Source organism: Symphalangus syndactylus, chromosome 6, assembly GCF_028878055.3.
Source record: "Symphalangus syndactylus isolate Jambi chromosome 6, NHGRI_mSymSyn1-v2.1_pri, whole genome shotgun sequence".
Taxonomy (NCBI): Eukaryota; Metazoa; Chordata; class Mammalia; order Primates; family Hylobatidae; genus Symphalangus; species Symphalangus syndactylus.
The window spans coordinates 4,811,944-4,817,943 of NC_072428.2; positions in this window are offsets into that span (position 1 = coordinate 4,811,944).

Genomic DNA, 6,000 nt, shown 5'->3' on the forward strand with positions numbered 1-6,000 from the left:
AGTTTCTACAGAAAGAGTGTTTCAGAAAGGCTCAATCAAAAGTAAGGTTCAACCCTGTTAGTTGAATGCACAGAACAGAAAGTAGTTTCATACAATGCTTCTGTGTAATTTATATTTGAACATATTCTTTTTTCCACTATTACCCACTTAGCGCTACGAATGTCCAGTTGCATTTTCTACAGACAGAGTGTTTCAAAACTGCTCAATCAAAAGTATGGTTTAACTCTGTTAGCTGAATGCTCAGATCAGAAAGAAGTTTCACAGAATGCTTCTGTGTAGTTTATATTTGAATATATTCCTTTTTCCACTATTACTCTCTTAGCGCTCCAAATGTCCAGTTGCATTTTCTACAGGAAGAGTGTTCAGATCTGCTCAATCAAAAGTATGGTTTAACTCTGTTAGCTGAATGCACAGATCAGAAAGAAGTTTCACAGAATGATTCTGTGTAGTTTATATTTGGAGACATTCCTTTTTCCACTATTACCCTCTTAGCGCTCCGAATATCCACTTGCATTTTCTACAGAAAGAGTGTTTCAGAACGGCTCAATCAAAACTAAGGTTCAACTCTTTTAGTTGAACAAGCAGAACAGAAAGAAGTTTCACACAATTCTTCTGTGTAGTTTTTATTTGTAGACATTCTTTTTCCCAATATAGGCCTCTTAGCGCTCAGAATGTCCAATTGCAATTTCTACAGAAAGAGTGTTTCAGAACGGCTCAATCAAAAGTAAGGTTCAACTCTGTTAGTTGAATGCACAGAACAGAAAGAAGTTTCATACAATGCTTCTGTGTAGTTTATATTTGAACATATTCTATTTTCCACTATTACCCACTTAGCGCTACGAATGTCCAGTTACATTTTCTACAGACAGAGTGTTTCAAAACTGCTCAATCAAAAGTATGGTTTAACTCTGTTAGCTGAATGCTCAGATCAGAAAGAAGTTTCACAGAATGCTTCTGTGTAGTTTATATTTGAATATATTCCTTTTTCCACTACTACTCTCTTAGCGCTCCAAATGTCCAGTTGCATTTTCTACAGAAAGAGTGTTCAGATCTGCTCAATCAAACGTATGGTTTAACTCTGTTAGCTGAATGCACAGATCAGAAAGAAGTTTCACAGAATGATTCTGTGTAGTTTATATTTGGAGACATTCCTTTTTCCACTATTACCCTCTTAGCGCTCCGAATCTCCACTTGCATTTTCTACAGAAAGTGTGTCTCAGAACGGCTCAATCAAAACTAAGGTTCAACTCTTTTAGTTGAACAAACAGAACAGAAAGAAGTTTCACACAATTCTTCTGTGTAGTTTTTATTTGTAGACATTCATTTTCCCAATATAGGCCTCCTAGCGCTCAGAATGTCCAATTGCAGTTTCTACAGAAAGAGTGTTTCAGAACGGCTCAATCAAAAGTAAGGTTCAACTCTGTTAGTTGAATGCACAGAGCAGAAAGAAGTTTCATACAATGCTTCTGTGTAGTTTATATTTGAACATATTGTTTTTTCCACTATTACCCACTTAGCGCTACGAATGTCCAGTTGCATTTTCAACAGACAGAGTGTTTCAAAACTGCTCAATCAAAAGTATGGTATAACTCTGTTAGCTGAATGCTCAGATCAGAAAGAAGTTTCACAGAATGCTTCTGTGTAGTTTATATTTGAATATATTCCTTTTTCCACTACTACGCTCTTAGCGCTCCAAATGTCCAGGTGCATTTTATACAGAAAGAGTGTTCAGATCTGCTCAATGAACAGTATCATTTAACACTGTTAGCTGAATGCACAGATCAGAAAGAAGTTTCACCGAATGATTCTGTGTAGTTTATATTTGAAGACATTCCTTTTTCCACTATTACCCTCTTAGCGCTCCGAATCTCCACTTGCATTTTCTACAAAAAGAGTGTTTCATAACTGCTCAATCAAAAATATGTTTTATCTCTGTTAACTGAATTTACAGATCAGAAATAAGTTTCACAGAATGCATCTGTGTAGTTTTTATTTGAAGATATTCTTTTTCCCAATGTAGGCCTCTTAGCGCTTAGCATGTCCAATTGCAGTTTCTACAGAAAGAGTGTTTCAGAACGGCTCAATCAAAAGTAAGGTTCAACTCTGTTAGTTGAATGCACAGAACAGAAAGAATTTTCACAGAATGCTACTGTGTAGTTTATATTTGAATACATTCCTTTTTCCACTATTACCCTCTTAGCGCTCCGAATGTCCACTTGCATTTTCTACAGAAAGAGTGTTAAGAACTGCGCAATCAAAAGTATGGTTTAACTCTGTTAGCTTAATGAACATATCAGAAATAAGTTTCACACAATGCTTCTGTGTAGTTTTTATTTGAAGATATTATTTTTCCCAATAGAGGCCTCTTAGCGCTCAGAATGTCCAATTGCAGTTTCTCCAGAAAGAGTGTTTCAGAAAGGCTCAATCAAAAGTAAGGTTCAACTCTGTTAGTTGAATGCACAGAACAGAAAGAAGTTTCATACAATGCTTCTGTGTAATTTATATTTGAACATATTCTTTTTTCCACTATTACCCACTTAGCACTACGAATGTCCAGTTGCATTTTCTACAGACAGAGTGTTTCAAAACTGCTCAATCAAAAGTATGGTTTAACTCTGTTAGCTGAATGCTCCGATCAGAAAGAATTTTCACAGAATGCTTCTGTGTAGTTTATATTTGAATATATTCCTTTTTCCACTACTACTCTCTTAGCGCTCCAAATGTCCAGTTGCATTTTCTACAGAAAGAGTGTTCAGATCTGCTCAATCAAAAGTATGGTTAAACTCTGTTAGCTGAATGCACAGATCAGAAAGAAGTTTCACAGAATGATTCTGTGTAGTTTATATTTGGAGACATTCCTTTTTCCACTATTACCCTCTTAGCGCTCCAAATATCCACTTGCATTTTCTACAGAAAGAGTGTTTCAGAACGGCTCAATCAAAACTAAGGTTCAACTCTTTTAGTTGAACAAACAGAACAGAAAGAAGTTTCACACAATTCTTCTGTGTAGTTTTTATTTGTAGACATTCTTTTTCCCAATATAGGCCTCTTAGCGCTCAGAATGTCCAATTGCAATTTCTACAGTAAGAGTGTTTCAGAAAGGCTCAATCAAAAGTAAGGTTCAACTCTGTTAGTTGAATGCACAGAACAGAAAGAAGTTTCATACAATGCTTCTGTGTAGTTTATATTTGAACATATTTTTTTTCCACTAATACCCACTTAGCGCTACGAATGTCCAGTTGCATTTTCAACAGACAGAGTGTTTCAAAACTGCTCAATCAAAAGTATGGTTTAACTCTGTTAGCTGAATGCTCAGATCAGAAAGAAGTTTCACAGAATGCTTCTGTGTAGTTTATATTTGAATATATTCCTTTTTCCACTACTACGCTCTTAGCGCTCCAAATGTCCAGGTGCATTTTCAACAGAAAGAGTGTTCAGATCTGCTCAATGAACAGTATCGTTTAACTCTGTTAGCTGAATGCACAGATCAGAAAGAAGTTTCACCGAATGATTCTGTGTAGTTTATATTTGAAGACATTCCTTTTTCCACTATTACCCTCTTAGCGCTCCGAATCTCCACTTGCATTTTCTACAAAAAGAGTGTTTCATAACTGCTCAATCAAAAATATGTTTTATCTCTGTTAACTGAATTTACAGATCAGAAATAAGTTTCACAGAATGCATCTGTGTAGTTTTTATTTGAAGATATTCTTTTTCCCAATGTAGGCCTCTTAGCGCTTAGCATGTCCAATTGCAGTTTCTACAGAAAGAGTGTTTCAGAACGGCTCAATCAAAAGTAAGGTTCAACTCTGTTAGTTGAATGCACAGAACAGAAAGAATTTTCACAGAATGCTACTGTGTAGTTTATATTTGAATACATTCCTTTTTCCACTATTACCCTCTTAGCGCTCCGAATGTCCACTTGCATTTTCTACAGAAAGAGTGTTCAGAACTGCGCAATCAAAAGTATGGTTTAACTCTGTTAGCTTAATGAACATATCAGAAATAAGTTTCACACAATGCTTCTGTGTAGTTTTTATTTGAAGATATTATTTTTCCCAATAGAGGCCTCTTAGCGCTCAGAATGTCCAATTGCAGTTTCTACAGAAAGAGTGTTTCAGAAAGGCTCAATCAAAAGTAAGGTTCAACTCTGTTAGTTGAATGCACAGAACAGAAAGAAGTTTCATACAATGCTTCTGTGTAATTTATATTTGAACATATTCTTTTTTCCACTATTACCCACTTAGCACTACGAATGTCGAGTTGCATTTTCTACAGACAGAGTGTTTCAAAACTGCTCAATCAAAAGTATGGTTTAACTCTGTTAGCTGAATGCTCCGATCAGAAAGAATTTTCACAGAATGCTTCTGTGTAGTTTATATTTGAATATATTCCTTTTTCCACTACTACTCTCTTAGCGCTCCAAATGTCCAGTTGCATTTTCTACAGAAAGAGTGTTCAGATCTGCTCAATCAAAAGTATGGTTTAACTCTGTTAGCTGAATGCACAGATCAGAAAGAAGTTTCACAGAATGATTCTGTGTAGTTTATATTTGGAGACATTCCTTTTTCCACTATTACCCTCTTAGCGCTCCAAATATCCACTTGCATTTTCTACAGAAAGAGTGTTTCAGAACGGCTCAATCAAAACTAATGTTCAACTCTTTTAGTTGAACAAACAGAACAGAAAGAAGTTTCACACAATTCTTCTGTGTAGTTTTTATTTGTAGACATTCTTTTTCCCAATATAGGCCTCTTAGCGCTCAGAATGTCCAATTGCAATTTCTACAGTAAGAGTGTTTCAGAAAGGCTCAATCAAAAGTAAGGTTCAACTCTGTTAGTTGAATGCACAGAACAGAAAGAAGTTTCATACAATGCTTCTGTGTAGTTTATATTTGAACATATTCTTTTTTCCACTATTACCCACTTAGCGCTACGAATGTCCAGTTACATTTTCTACAGACAGAGTGTTTCAAAACTGCTCAAAGTATGGGTTAACTCTGTTAGCTGAATGCTCAGATCAGAAAGAAGTTTCACAGAATGCTTCTGTGTAGTTTATATTTGAATATATTCCTTTTTCCACTACTACTCTCTTAGCGCTCCAAATGTCCAGTTGCATTTTCTACAGAAAGAGTGTTCAGATCTGCTCAATCAAAAGTATGTTTTAACTCTGTTAGCTGAATGCACAGATCAGAAAGAAGTTTCACAGAATGATTCTGTGTAGTTTATATTTGGAGACATTCCTTTTTCCACTATTACCCTCTTAGCGCTCCGAATCTCCACTTGCATTTTCTATAGAAAGAGTGTTTCAGAACGGCTCAATCAAAACTAAAGTTCAACTCTTTTAGTTGAACAAACAGAACAGAAAGAAGTTTCACACAATTCTTCTGTGTAGTTTTTATTTGTAGACATTCTTTTTCCCAATATAGACCTCTTAGCGCTCAGAATGTCCAATTGCAGTTTCTACAGATAGAGTGTTTCAGAACGGCTCAATCAAATTAACGTTCAACTCTGTTAGTTGAATGCACAGAACAGAAAGAAATTTCATACAATGCTTCTGTGTAGTTTATATTTGAACATATTCTTTTTTCCACTATTACCCACTTAGCGCTACGAATGTCCAGTTGCATTTCCTACAGACAGAGTGTTTCAAAACTGCTCAATCAAAAGTATCGTTTAACTCTGTTAGCTGAATGCTCAGATCAGAAAGAAGTTTCACAGAATGCTTCTGTGTAGTTTATATTTGAATATATTCCTTTTTCCACTACTACGCTCTTAGCGCTCCAAATGTCCAGTTGCATTTTCAACAGAAAGAGAGTTCAGATCTGCTCAATCAAAAGTATGGTTTAACTCTGTTAGCTGAATGCACAGATCAGAAAGAAGTTTCACCGAATGATTCTGTGTAGTTTATATTTGAAGACATTCCTTTTTCCACTATTACCCTCTTAGCGCTCCGAATCTCCACTTGCATTTTCTACAAAAAGAGTGTTTCATAACTGCT